Source organism: Micromys minutus (genome assembly GCF_963924665.1).
Source record: "Micromys minutus genome assembly, chromosome: 33".
NCBI classification, from domain to species: Eukaryota; Metazoa; Chordata; class Mammalia; order Rodentia; family Muridae; genus Micromys; species Micromys minutus.
Window position 1 is genome coordinate 14,448,294 of NC_137968.1, and position 13,167 is coordinate 14,461,460.

Genomic DNA, 13,167 nt, shown 5'->3' on the forward strand with positions numbered 1-13,167 from the left:
GAAAAATATACCATATTGCAAGGTTAATTATTTGTATGAAATATTCTATATATCAACTGAACAGAAAAAAAATTTCAAATCACTAGAAGCCTGTAACAACAGCTAAAAGGCAAATGTTAGAGAACTTTAGTAATTTGAACACATGAACACACTTGATACAGAAATATTTCACTTTTAAAACGAATGTTTGCTATAGAAGCTGGTAAAGCCCTGTGAACCAGGATGCAGTTTCAAGTGAGTTGATCAAGCTAAGGCTTCTGTAAGAATGAATCCTTACTTCAAGACTCTTTCGCAGACTTACAGTTTCTGATTTCTGTTTACTAGTTCAAAACTATGCAGGAAACGAACTAAGCTCACAAGTCAGGCCTGGAATGCACAATGGGTTGGCAACTCGCAGTCACTCAGCACAAGGAAGTTGCTCAGTTCTAGGAGTCCGTTCCTTCACATCTGTGGAGGAGTTCTGTACAGCCATTTATTTCTCCTTATCAACCTTAAGCTGCACACAGGCAAAGAGATGACACACTTCCGGGAGGCCATAACGGTCGGGGTGAAATTTACATTCTTCTTGTAGGGGTGAATTAAGAAATACTTTCCTGTGCCTTCTTTCGAAGTAGCCACTTACCTTCTCCAGAGGAGAACTGGTTGAGGTTTCCCACTTTTTTTCCTGGTAAGACCCAGTCAGCAGTGTTAAAAGGACACCAGGAAGTGGCCATGGGGCTTTTAAGCATTCTTTGCCAGCTCTCTCCTCCACACTACGCACTTCCTTATGGTCTCCTCCTTTGAATGTAGGCCCAACAAGCCACTTTGGCAAGGAGCTATTCTTTATGACTTGTAAGGAATCAGCAATTCTAGCAGGAGCCTTAGGTACTTTAGCTTGTTCTGTCTGCTCATTTCTGGAAGGACATATACTTGGCTTCCTTCTTACAGTCGTCATCACACACACTGCAAAGCTGCTGCAGGACTCCTTGGCTTTGCCTGTTTCCTCCACTTTACATGTTTCTTGAAGGTTCTGGAAAAGCCAGCCCCCAGTGATTACGCAGGGGACCAGCAGTGATCTTTTAGCCTCCAAGTGGTCATTCAGGCATTTCAGATTGCTCAGGTTCTCAATCGCCACAGGGTAACCTATGGGCTGGTTACCCTGACAGTTGGTACAGGAGTCAGGTTTGACAAGCCAATCACTCAAATTATAGGGCTCTCTGAACACCTGGAATAAGAGTTTAAACTTCTCACTGGTTTCACAGTCATTCATAGGCTTCTTCAGTTCACAGGGTTCTTGAGGTGTCACCAAGCAATCAGACAGGTCCAGCTCTTCTTGATCAAGGACCTCTACATCTTCAACCTTCTCAACATTAGTAGAGAAAGAACTGGTACTACAGTGGCTATTACATTTTGAAGAACTTTGTTTTCGAGGAATTTCTTATTGATGATTGTTAAGGAGCCTTTCTAAAAGCCCTTCAGATTACCCCAGGCATCACTAAAGAAACCGTAGGCTCTGGCAGAAGTCTGACTATTCTCCAAGGTCTGTTTTGGGGTGAGCCAATCCTGTGGGTTGGTACTGGGTGTGTCAGGACCCTGAGGACCAATGTCAGGTTTGCTTACAAGAAGCCATTCACTGAAAGAAACAGCTGTGCTGCTGGATGCTGACTGCTCTGGCACCTGGGTATACCCTCTTTTCTCTAAGTAAGGCCTAATACTTGAAGAGCTTGCATGAGCCATCAGATACTCAGGAATCTGTATGGTCTTGAAGGATCCAAATGTACTGATGGTCTAGCACAGAGCTGATGTATCTGCTTCAAAGATTAGGACAGTTGAATCTTCATGCTTAAGGGCCAAACAGCCCAGTCTCTCCAAGCACTAAGAGACTTGATTGGCAAGATCTTTGTTCTGGGCGTACTCCAGTTGATGAATAAGACAATCGTTTCGGTCCATTAGCCAATAAAGCTGCTGAGGCTGTGGCTGCACTGTCTCCTCTTTAGGCTGAGAGGTGAGATCTACCTGGTGACTGAGCCACACCTCAGGGCTCCGAAGGCATTCCAGGTGGCGACTTATACAGCTAAGAAGCTGAGCTTTTACTTCTTGTAAGTTATCTTTAATGTGCTGTTCAGCCCGAAGTTCTCCACCAATACCGAGCTCTAGCACCCCTACTTGCAACTCAAAGTGTCTTTCTAATACTGTAGCAGCCACTCTGGTCCAGGGTTGAGTTCTTTCTGCTCACTGTTGCTGGTACTCTGACCCTGCGACGGAAACTCGATTTATGTTCTTTTCTTTTTTGGTATCAGTGATATCGTAGTGGATAGAGATGGTGGTGAGTGAGTTTGTGTGTGTGTGTGTGTGTGTGTGTGTGTGTGTGTGTGTGTGCTTGTATGTGTGTCCTGCTTTTCTTCGTTTTTGATGGTCTGAGTTTGTTTTATTTTTTTATTCCTCTGTGTTTTCATGTGCGTAGTTAAATTCCTTAGTTTGGAAGTTCATTTTTCCTACCATCTTTTGTAGGGAAGGATTTGTAGACAAATATACCAAAATACCAAAATTGTACTATCGGGGATATCATGTAAAGATGTTCATTGTTGTAGTTAATTGTATTTATAGTGAAATATGATTATTGCTACTGAAATCAAAGAAAGCTGATTCAGGATGATGAGCCATATATTGAATGGGGTATGGGAACGATTACACAGTATTACATGGATGCTCTCTCATGTGGTATACGTACTCCGTAATTTTACAGTTACTGTAATATATGCTTATGCAAATTCAACTTCATTACAGGTAATGAGTTTAAGCAGAATTATGCTGCAAAATGCCTTTCAGATAAGCCTAACCTATGGAAATGATTTTTTTCACATTTAAAAAGACATATGCAAAAGTAGCAAAGATTTAAAAAAATGTGTGTGTGTGTGTGTGTGTGTGTATACAAAAAATGTGTCCTGCACCACTAATTCATGTTAGATGAGTCATGTATGAAAAATAAACAAATCATATGTTAGATGTGTAAAGTTTTGTTACTAGAACAGTCATGGTATAGCAACCTTATAGAATAATCCCATACTCTAGAGGTAATTTTCATTTGCCTGATATAGTTTGCAATGTCTTGGAGGCTTCTACCTGAAAAATGTCATCCTTTCTTGTTCTTTCTGAACTCTGGATGGCAGGTTCAACACAGCAGTTCTTGCCCAAACTCTTCTCCAAGCTGACTGATAATGAATTCTCTCCCATCCACACTGAATTGTTCTGCTTGGCCTCAACTAACTGACAATCTGACCTAAGCTTTTGAGTCCTTCTTTTTCTTTGGCTTGTTCTTTCCTTACCTGGGTCTTGTTTGTTCTCTCTTCCACCTATCTCTGTAAAATTGCCTCTGCAATGTCTGCCTCTGAATGCCCCAGAGCTGCCAGATTTTCCACTCCATTGCTCTGCCTCTCAAGTCACTGAATCAACCGAAGTGACTAGGACCCAGAGATCTGCATACCTGTCTTATGAGTACTGCTATTAAAATTGGGCAGCAACACACATAAACCTAAGCTTCTCTTTACTTGAAACTAGCTCTACACCTAGCTATCTGGCCTTGAACTCAGAGATATGGTCACCTCCCTGTCCTGGGATTGACGATGTATCTGTATTCTATGGCTGATCACATAGACATAGAAGGTCTTTGGAAATGATTCCTGGTCAGTGCAGGATGTTGCTAGATTAAAAGTCAACTATGCCACACAGTTTAGCATTAAAGAAAAAACACACTAAGCGAGAAATAGAGTATATAATCATATAACAATATAAGAAGTAAATTCATTATATATATGCATATATTAGAAACATTGCTGTACATAAGAAAAGCAAATTAACATATTTTACATGGCAAGAGAACATAAATTCTGTCTGTTTATTATTTCATCTTCATTTGATTCAAAAGAGTAATTTTTTGGCTAGAAGATCTACACCACAAACCCAATACTACTTTAAATTTAAGGGAATGTTATTTTTTATAGACCAAACATAATTTGTGCTAAAATGATTAATGTTTCTCTATAATCATGGAAGATACAAGAATTTACAGAGGTAACTATAGTTAAAAGTATCTCTTTCAATGAAAGGAAAAATAATTTTTAGGTAAATTATTTGAAAGATGATAGAGAATAATGCAAAGCCTGTCACAATGACAACTAAATAATAAATTTGAATATATATCGAAGGTCACACCGATTAATCATGAAAGCTAATATTCATCATTATTTCTCTAGCTGAAAAGAGAACTTGTTTTCTGGTTTCTGGAGTTGTCAGAAAATAACTTGTTTGTGTATACCAAGACCATTGACAACATGTTACTTAGAGAAAATTAACTTTCTTGGTAAGAAAAACACATATCATAAATAAAGTATTAATTTTAGCTTCCCTTTGAATAATGACTTCATAGAAATTGTGTGTATAAATAGAGTAGGTTCGTGCTCATCAAAACAATCTATTTTTTACTTATTGAAATTGTCTTATTGAAACGGAAACTGCATCAAATATTCACTCTAATCAAATAAATAATTAACTTCAATTGAAAGTCTTGAAACAATGAATTATTTTCCATTAAAAAACAGCCAAAGAGAAAGGGAAATACATGTTTTATTTATTCCATTATAAATCACATATAAAATTAACACAATTAAAAAACCTATCCACATTCTCTTTTGTCTATTATCTCAATATTAATTTACTGGGCAGAACACTGAAAAAGTGGGCCACATTACTCTGTCTATAAAAAGATTCAGTAAATTACTTTTTTAGAATTCAGCTTAAATGATATGTATTTCTGTATGTCCAGTTACTTTTGTATTTGCTGGAATATACGTGCAAAATATTTGAACTTGAAAAGTAACCTTCAAAATGAATATATGATGAATCATTTGTTGATATGCTTTGTTCTCTGTCTGTGCTGGCTGTTTTCTTCAAGTATTATAGTTTGCCATTAGAGAACAAAGTTTCTTCCCCTATTCATGATACCTTCTGTATACTATGCTAGTGAAAAGGCAGGTACTCAAAGAATGACAACCTAAACACTAACAAATTGTAGCAGTTGCTCTTTAAAATGCTCAGTATTTATGTATCATTCAACCAAACTCATCTGTATAGAGATGGGAGGACAGTGAGGAGTTTGTAATTAAGATAATTATTAAATTATTTTAGAATTTGAAAGCTAGTGGGATGTCTTTGTTAGGGTTTCATTGCTGTAAAAAGATGTCATAATCAAATCAGCCTTTTATAAAGGAAAACATGTAATTGTGGCCAGCATACAGTTTCAGAAAATTAGTGCATTACCATCATGGTGGAAAGCATGCCGGCTTTCATGGAGACACAGCTAGAGAAGGAGCTGAGAGTTTTGCATGTTGATCTGCAGGTACCGGGAGATTGTTACACTGGCTATACCTGGAGCATCTATAAGGCGTCAAAACTCACCCTGACTGTGACATACTTTCTTCCCTGGGACACACAAGTCTACTCCTACTCAAAAACGGCCACATACCCAAATAATTCCACACCTCAGGGACCAAATGATTACGCCCTTGAGTCTTTTAGGGCCATTGCTATTCAAAGTGCCACAGTGAGAAGTTAGAGGGTGAAGTCAGTACCCATAAGAGTCTGTATCAACTATCAATAGTATACATAATTCCATATCCAGTGGCTTTGTTGGAATTCTAAGATTTCTTGCCACTTTGACAACAAGATATAGAACACTGAGTTAACAATATACATTGTGGCTAATTCTATACTCGATTTATTCTGTTGATCTGTACAACAGTTGGTCTTTTGGTCATAGCTGTGTAGATTGAAGGAATGATTTAATAATAGTGTGTCAAGCCAAGATTTAGAATTTGCTGTGGGTGTAGAATATATATTGGATTTTTTATGAACTGTTTCTTTACATCACCTTGCTGGGATATTTTGCCACTTTTCAAATGATTTCAGAAACAGTCCTAGGAAACAAAGATTAGTGATATGTGTGGGCCTATGTGTAGATAGGTAAGGTGGATTTTTATAGTGTGACACTGTAAGCAAAAGGCACAATGGCTACAGCAGAATTTAAAAATCTAACAAATGCAACTCTGATTTAACTATGTTTCTGCCTTTGAACATACGCAACACTTTTCCTATAGAGTTCTATACAAAGAAAACTGAACTGGGTATAATTACGTTTGAGGAGTGGAGAAATTATTATCCATCATTGTCTTTGATTCTTGTTATCCTACAAAGGTGATGTGTAAACTCCAAGTTGATGTCATTGGTGCACGAGGAAAAGTGAACGTGGCCCGTGAGATGCCCATGTAAAGATGGCATGAAATAGTGCTTCAACGCTCAGGTATGTAGTAAGTATGTTAGTGCTATGAGGCAAATATATCAATATTTTTAAACATTTTGCCGTAATTGCACATCTTTTTGCATTTTTACCTGATGTCATCATTTGTTGAAATAAAGCCTTTTCTGATTAAAAATTGCCAAAACATGTTTTTCATTGACCATATCAGGTGGCCTTGGATTGTTGGTAATTACATTCCAGGTATTGAAATATTTCAAAACCTAAGTGGTTAGGAATATCCTACTTTTGGGCAGAAGTGTACTACTAGGCTGCTGTGTGCCAATTTGTTTTCCTGTTGAACTGAATTATAAATATTTATGTCTATGTCTATATATTTGTGATTTTCGGAACTTTTGTAACAGTGGCTGGGGGGTAATTAATGTGCACCCTTGAACCTGGTTATCATGCCAAGATTAATTACCTCTAAAGTCTCAATTGTGGAAGGGTCATCTATACCTACACTATTATGAATTATTAATTGAATAATGTATCACTCAAAATATATGTTTAACTTAGTTAATAAAAGAAATATCAAAAGAGCATCAAGTAAGTGAGCTATTTTCTCTTTGCTAATGACCTGTGATTTGTAGTGGACAATTCATCAATTTTTTAGGTATATGCCCAGAATGGTATGGCTGGGTTGAGGTAGTACTATATCAAATTTTCCAAGGAACCACCAAACTAATTTCCAGAGTGGTTGTACCTACGAGCTTACAATCCTACCAACAATGGAGGAGTGATCCTCACCAGCATCTGCTGTCACCTGAGTTCGGGATCTTAGCCATTCTGACTGGTGTTTGGTGGAATCTCATGGTAGTTTTGATTTGTATTTACCTGATGACTAAGAATGCTAAACATTTTAGGGGCTTCTAAGCCATTCGGTATTCTTCACTTTAGAAGTCTTTGTTTAGCTCTGTCCCCCATTTTTAATAGGGTTATTTGGATCTATGGAGTCTAACCTCTTGAATTCTTTGCATATATTAGGCATTAGCCCTCTATCACATGTAGGATTGGCAATGAGCATTTTCCAATCTGCTGGTTGCTGTTTTGTCCTTTACCTTGCAAAATCTTTGCAATTTTGTGAGGTCCCATTTGTCTATCCTTGTTCTCATAATTCCTGTAATAGCCTCCAGCCATGCCCACTGGTCCCAAGAAAGCATCTCTTCTTAAACAGAAGTTCATGATTGGCTGACATTGTCCGCATCACTGATCTTTCAGGCAGTCTTCAGTTAGGTTCATTTAGGTCCTCCAGCAGGAGATGTCTTCCTGGCAGAGGCTGCCATGCTGTTCCTCCTGCAACTGCACAGTGATTGTTTGATCTCATTTCAACTTCCATTATTGTGGAGCAGGTTAGTACTTAAATACTTTTAAGGAATATAACAGAATAGTTTACATTCTCCTTATGGTTACATTTAAAAAGTGAATTATTTGTAATGTTTTCAAGTAATATATTTACAAAAATTGCTGATTAATTCATTTGAATTTGTATTTCTGCAAGAGACATCTTTTAAAATTATACCCTTTATTTTGTATAGCTATTCATTTCCCATTTTCTTAGACTTCATTTCCCTATACATATATATGTGTGTGGCTTTTTTTATATGTCAGATATATATGCACCCATTGTAAGATGATAAAAGTAGAATTATTTTATGAGACAATTCATCATATAAATACCCCACATGTGAAATTTATATATAAGGTGGAAAGTTCAGATTTATATAAATAACTTGTAATGTGATTACTGCATAATAAATTGATTTTATGTTTATGTTATTTACATTGTCTATAGTATACATACACAAATATATATATATATACATATATATATCATACATATATAAAGTTATATGTACATTTGTTATTTGATGAATTCATTCTTACCATTTTAGAGACTATACATTCACTATGAATTTTTACTTAACGTTTACCTCAATGAAACTTATTTTTTACTAAAAAAATTACTCATAATTTTATTATCATTATACTTTTTTTTTTTTACAGTCCAGCCATTGCTCCCCTCCTGGTCCCTGCTCCCAAAGTTCCTCATCCCTGTCTGAGAGAGGATGCCCTCTCCCAAACACGGGTCTCCTCCTCCTTGGGGCCTCAAGTCTTTCCAGTTTTATGCATGTCTTCTCCCACGGAGGCAAGACCAGGCAGTGCAGTATTTGCTTTATATGTGTCAGGGGTCTCTGACCAGCTCCTAGATGCTGCCTGGTTGGGGGCTCAATGTGTGAGATATTTCTCTCTCTCTCTCTCTCTCTCTCTCTCTTCCCTTTGCCTCCCTCCCCTCCCCACTCCCATCTCTGCTGAGAGGCATCTTTTCCCACCACCCCATCCCACACACACACTAAATATCTCACAGGCAGTTTTGAGGTGCATTTTTGTTTTTGGCACCCCTTGCAACTAATAGCCAAGGTAATTTTTCGCTTCAAAACCCAGTAAGCTGTTCTTTGCCATACAGATTTTTCTTTTAATTTTCAGTCCTAGAGATTGAAGCCAGTGCTTTCTGCATATTAAGCAAGATACACTTTAACAAAAAGTTCTTGGCTTTTATTCTTTAGGTTGTCTCCTTAACTTATAGTACTATCTAACATTTTAGTGCATTGATTTTTCTTTTTCTTTTTCCCTCTCATCCTCATACATAAGCAGCCATCCACAGTGGGTCTCAGATCTCTGCAATAAGCATTAGAAACAGTCCCTATATATAATGCTAATATAGCAGAATCTAGATCTCTTGTGATGGGCATAAGCTTTTGTTAGAGTGAAACCACTTATCCTAAGAAGAAAACATAAGAATATTTGCATAACTTTAAATTTATGAGTAGCATAACCATGGTTAAAGGTCAAATCATGTAGCCCAGACATTATTACAGGAACTTTGCAAATGGTTATTTTTCATTTTAAAAATATATATCCAAATATAGATACACTTAATAAAATATAAGTTATATAATTCATAGACAGTAACTGTAAGAGTTTAACAATATATTTAAAATACTAGAATGCTTAAACTTAAATTATGAATGGTAATACAAATTTTAAGGATACTATTTCATAAATAAGACAATGGCCTCTAACTATATATAAAAGTATAACAATCATTGAAGTAAAATTATATATAGATGTGTGTGTGTGTGTGTGTGTGTGTGTGTGTATCCTTTAAATTGACTAAGTATAAAAATGTTTCAATGAAACAATGATAGAATTTTAGTAGACTTAATGAAGGAAATTAAAATTATAAGCTATCTATCAATAAACATTGCTACATAAATGTAAATTTCTTTGACAATTTTTCATTCCTAAATTATAATCACTAGAGATGATTAAGGTATAGATTCCTCAGATCTCATTGCAATGCACAAGTTTTTCTCTAAGAAAAGTGCCATTGCATTTCACGCTTGAACAACCCACACTAGTTTTCATGATGCATATAGTATTAGCCATAAGTATTTTAATAAACTAATTTATATTTTGGAACTGGGAATGCTCTAGAGGAATGTTCATAGAATTTTGTTCCTAGTATATATTTTTCTACATGAGGCTTCTGACTTATTTTGGGAAACATTTTTTCTATTTTAAGATTCTGAGTTTAGTTAAATTCACTCACATTTCTTTAAAACTATTCAGGTAACTATCATGTGGTTAGGGGATTAAGGTGACAGGCTCTTAGTCATTACCATTGTCCCAAGACCAGTGTTAATAAACAGTTTATTCATGTTTTCAGGATAAAGTGATCTTTTTGCTTATAATGACTTAGAGAAGATACATTTATAATTTCAGAGTTAAGGCAGCTTCTCAATATCTGCCATTGTAATAGGAAACAGCTAATTGATAGAACAAGACTCAAAGAACTAAAATCAATCCTGGCTTATTGTTGAATTAGATTCAGACAAGATGTTACATTTTATACAAATACCTGCCACCTGAAAATGTGTTACTGAAGAAGTAAAAACAATGCTCAACAGCAGTTTTCTTTTTCTCTTATAATTGGATATTCTCTGTATTTACATTTCAACTGTTATCCCCAACCCCTTCTCCCATTTCCCCACTCCCTCTATTTGCTTCCATGAAGGTGCTCCCTCTTCCAACCACCCTCTCCCACCTCAGTGTCTTGGCATTCCACTACATTGGGAAAACATGCCATTACAGGACTAAAGTCTCTCCTCCCATTGATGCCAGACAATACCATCCTCTGCTACATATGCAACTGGAAACATGGGTCTCTACATTTGTACTTATTGGTTGGTGTTTTAGTCCCTGGGAGCTCTGCAGGGTTTCCTTGGTTGATAATGTTGTTCTTCCCATGATGTTGCAAACCCTTTCAGCTCCTTCAGTCCTTTCTCTAGCTCCTTCATTGAGGTTCCTGTGTTCAGTCTGATGGTTAGCTGGAAACATCCCCATCATTATTAATGTAGCTCTGGCAGAGCCTCTAAGGAGGAATTTATACCATGCACCTGCCAGCAAGCAATTCTTAGCATCATAAATAGTGCCTGGGTTTGGTGTTTGCATGTGTGATGGAGCCCCAGGTGAGGCAGTCTCTGAATAATCTAGTCTCTAATTCCTGATCCTCTCTTTGTCCCATTATTTCCTCTAATGGGTGTTTTGTTCTCCCTTCAAAGAAGTACTGAGACATCTAACTTCTGGCCTTCCTTCTATTTGAGCTTCATAATTTCTGTTAATTGCTTCTTGGTTATTCTCATCTTTTGGGGCTAGAATCTGCTTATCAGTGAGTAGATACCATGAGTGGTGTTCTTTTTTTTTTTTTTTTTTTTTTTGTGAACGGGTTACCTCACTCAGGATGATAGCTTCTAGTTCCATCTATTTGCCTAAGAATTTCATGAAGTCATTGTTTTTAATAGCTGACTAGTAGTCTATTATGTAAATGTACCATAATTTCTGTATCCGTTACTATGTTGAAGGACATCTGGATTTTCTTCCATCTTTTGGCAATTATAAATAAGACTGTTATGAACATGGTGGAACATGTGTCATTGTTATATACTGGAGGAGCATCTTCTGGGCATATGCCCAGGAGTTGTATAGCTGGGTCCCTCAGGCAGTACTATGCCCAATTTTCTGGGGAACTGCCAAACTGATTCCAGAGTGGTTGTACCATCTTGCAATGCCACCAACAATAGAGGAATGTTCCTCTTTCTCCACAATGTCACTAGCAACTTTGTCACCTGACTTTTTTATCTTAGCCATGCCTACTGGTGCCATAAGGAATCTCAGGGTTGTTTTGATTTTCATTTTCCTGATGACTAAGGATGTTGAACATTTCTTTAGAGGCTTCTCAGCTATTCATATTCCTCAGTTGAGAATTCTTTATTTAGCTCTGTACCCTATTTTTTAATAGGATTATTTGATTCTGTAATTCCTTGAGTTCAGTAGATATCAGTCCTCTATCAGATGTAGGATTGGTAAAGATCTCTTAACAATTTGCTGTTTGCTATTTTGTCCTATTGACAGTGTTCTTTGCCTAACAGAAGCTTTGCAATTTTATGAGGTCTTATTTGTCAGTTCTTGATCTTAGAGCATAAGATGTTCTCTATTCAGGGAATTTTCCTCTGTGCCTATGTGTTCTAAGCTCTTCCTCAATTTCTGTCTTATTAATTTCAACATAGCCAGTTCTATGTGGAGGTATTTGATCCACTTAGACTTGAGTTATCTATATACAAGGAGACAAGAATGGATCAATTTGCATTCTTCTCCATGCTGACTACCAGTTGAACCAGCACCTCTTTTTAAAGATGGTATCCTTTTTCATTGAAAATTTTTAGCTTCTTTGCCAAAGATCAAGTTGCTATGGGTGTGTGGGTTCATTTCTGGGTCTTCAATTCTGTTCCATTGATCTACCTGCTAATCTCTGTACTACTACTATGCATTTTTTTCCCTCACAATTGTTTTGTAATATAGCTTGAGGGCAGGGATCCTAGGTTTTTTGGTTATTCCAGATGAATTTGCAAATTGCTCTTTCCAACTCCATGGAAAATTTAGTTGGAATTTTGATGGGGATTGCATTGAGTCTGCAGATTGCTTTTGGTAAGATGGCCATTTTTACAATGTTGATTCTTCCAATCCATGAGCATGGGGGATCTTTCCATCTCCTGAGATCTTCAGATTTCCTTCTTCAGAGATTTGACTTCTTTAGAGATTTGAAGTTCTTGTGACACAGATATTTCACTTGCTTAGTTAGGGTTACACCAATATATTTCATATTATTTGGGGCTATTATGAAGGGTATCTTTTCTCTAAATTATTTCTTAGCATGTATATCCTTTGAGTCAAGGAAAGCTACTGATTTGTTTTGGTTAATTTTGTATCCAGCCACTTTTCTGAAGTTGTTCATCAACTCTGGTGGAATTTTTGGGGTCACTTAACTATACAATCATGTCATCAGTAAATAATGATATTTTGACTTCTTCCTTTATGATTTGTATCCCTTTGACTTCCTTTTGCTGTCTAATTGCTCTGGCTAGGACTTCCAGTACTATATTGAATAGGTAGGGGGAGAGTGAACAGATTTGTCTAATTCCCAATTTTAGTGGGATAGCTTCAAATTTCTCAATATTTAGTTTGATGTTGGCTACTGTTTTGCTGTATATTGCTTTTACTATGTTTAGGTATAGGCCTTGGAATCCTGCTCTTTCCAAGTCTTTTAACATAAAAGGGTGTTTAATTTTGTCAAATGTTTCTCAGCATCTAGTGAGATAATCATGGGGTTCTATTCTTTGAGTTTGTTTATATGGTGGATTATGATGATGGATTTCCATATATTGAACCATCCCTACACCTCAGGGATGAAGCCTACTTGATCAGGGTGAACAATCATT

General features: G+C 36.7%; 1 pseudogene across 1 annotated transcript; it reads right to left on the minus strand.

Moving 5' to 3' along the window:
• Positions 1–441: 441 nt before the first annotated feature.
• On the minus strand, positions 442–3,116 carry LOC308414216 (nuclear receptor coactivator 4-like; annotated as a pseudogene). The gene is made up of 2 exons: positions 3,103–3,116; positions 442–2,264 (listed from the first exon to the last, which is right to left on the minus strand). The product of its transcript is annotated as a nuclear receptor coactivator 4-like (transcript).
• Between the last annotated feature and the right edge of the window lie 10,051 nt (positions 3,117–13,167).